The sequence below is a fragment of the Parasteatoda tepidariorum genome, chromosome 10 (assembly GCF_043381705.1).
Source record: "Parasteatoda tepidariorum isolate YZ-2023 chromosome 10, CAS_Ptep_4.0, whole genome shotgun sequence".
Lineage (NCBI taxonomy): Eukaryota > Metazoa > Arthropoda > Arachnida > Araneae > Theridiidae > Parasteatoda > Parasteatoda tepidariorum.
Window position 1 is genome coordinate 15,887,886 of NC_092213.1, and position 1,684 is coordinate 15,889,569.

Sequence of the window (1,684 nt, forward strand, 5' to 3'; positions counted from 1 at the left end):
GCTATAGCCTATGAAAACATTTATTCAAAAGCTATAGCACACCATAATATTATGGCCAAAATTCGCTACGTAAAAAAATACTGAAGGATATCTTAATGTGGTTTCACTAATGGTAAACTATTACCTATGCAGAATCTTATAGGAATATTTTATGGTATTTTTGCTGAAGCGCCTGTTTATAATTGTCTATGTCTAAATTTTCCTATATATAGTTAAATAATGAACTTGCATAATGAACTTGCATAAATAATGAACTTGCATAATGAATTTGCATGAAAAAATGTTTCTACAGCCTATGAAAACATTTAATCAAAAGCTGTAGCACACCATTATATTATGACCAAAATTTGCTACGTAAAAAATGTCAAAGGATGTCTCAATGTGGTTTCATCAGTAGTAAAATGTCACCCTGTTTAAGGCAAAATTTTACCANCATAATGAACTTGCATAATGAATTTGTATAAAAAAATTTTCTACAGTCTATGAAAACATTTAATCAAAAGCTGTAGCAGACCATTATATTATGACCAAAATTTGCTGTGTAAAAAATGTCAAAGGATGTCTCAATGTGGTTTCATCAGTAGTAAAATGTCACCCTGTTTAAGGCAAAATTTTACCATAGGCAAAATCTCATAGGAATATTATATGATATTTTTATGAGAACCTTGCAAATTTTTCTAAGTATAGTGGCTAAGATGGTTTTGCGTGTTTTGCCAAATCTGATTCCCTTTTGTCAGATTAAATTTGCAAACTGGACTTAGCATGTCAAGTATCAAATATCAATCATATTTTCTAATTGATCAAGAATTTTTATTGTGGTCGATTATTTGGCAAGCAATTCCAATCTTATTGTCCGATTGATTTGGCAAACTTCTAATATAAAAGGTTATCAAAAGCATTCTTTTTGTGTGATTGCGAAAGTTTAAATCGTGAAATGCTTTAGTGCTTCTTTTTTTAAATTCACTGAGGCAGGTGTTACTTTTCCTATGATGCCTGACAAATTTCTTCCCTATCCTGTAAGAAACATACAATGTAAATCAAAATTGTATAATTACATACTTACAAAATGATAATATTTCTTTCGTTTTAACCACAAAGAAATATATTTTTCCCGCTCTAATGTTAGAGCATAAAAGAGGGCATCACGTGTTTTTTCAACGCATGGTAAAATCGTAACACTCGGCCAAGAGGTTTAAGCCCCATGCAACGGAGTAAAGCTCAACTACTCGTTAGATTGATTATTTTATTATTTCCTTTTGATATTTTAATTGAATTAATGTAGTCAACGGTAATCCTTTTATTATTTGTTTAATTTTAATTGAAACAAATGCTTAGCATTTTATTTTTTAAGGATGTCGCGGGATTGAAAACATGAAGTGATTGAAGAAAAAGCTCTCTTTAATTTTGTACAGTAAATTAGGATTTACATTAAACGTTTAAAAATACAATTATATACCATTTTTCTTATTTTTTTTTAAAAAAATCTTGATTGAAATGCATATTTATATGGAAAACATACACTTTAAATGCTTTTCCACTGAAAGAAGAGTATGAAAATGCGTTATAAGTATAGAAAAAATTATCGTTAACATTAAATTATACGTATTAATTAGCGATCGTTTTATAATATAATGTATATATGTATATATATCTATCTATATGTAATATATAAATATGTATATAT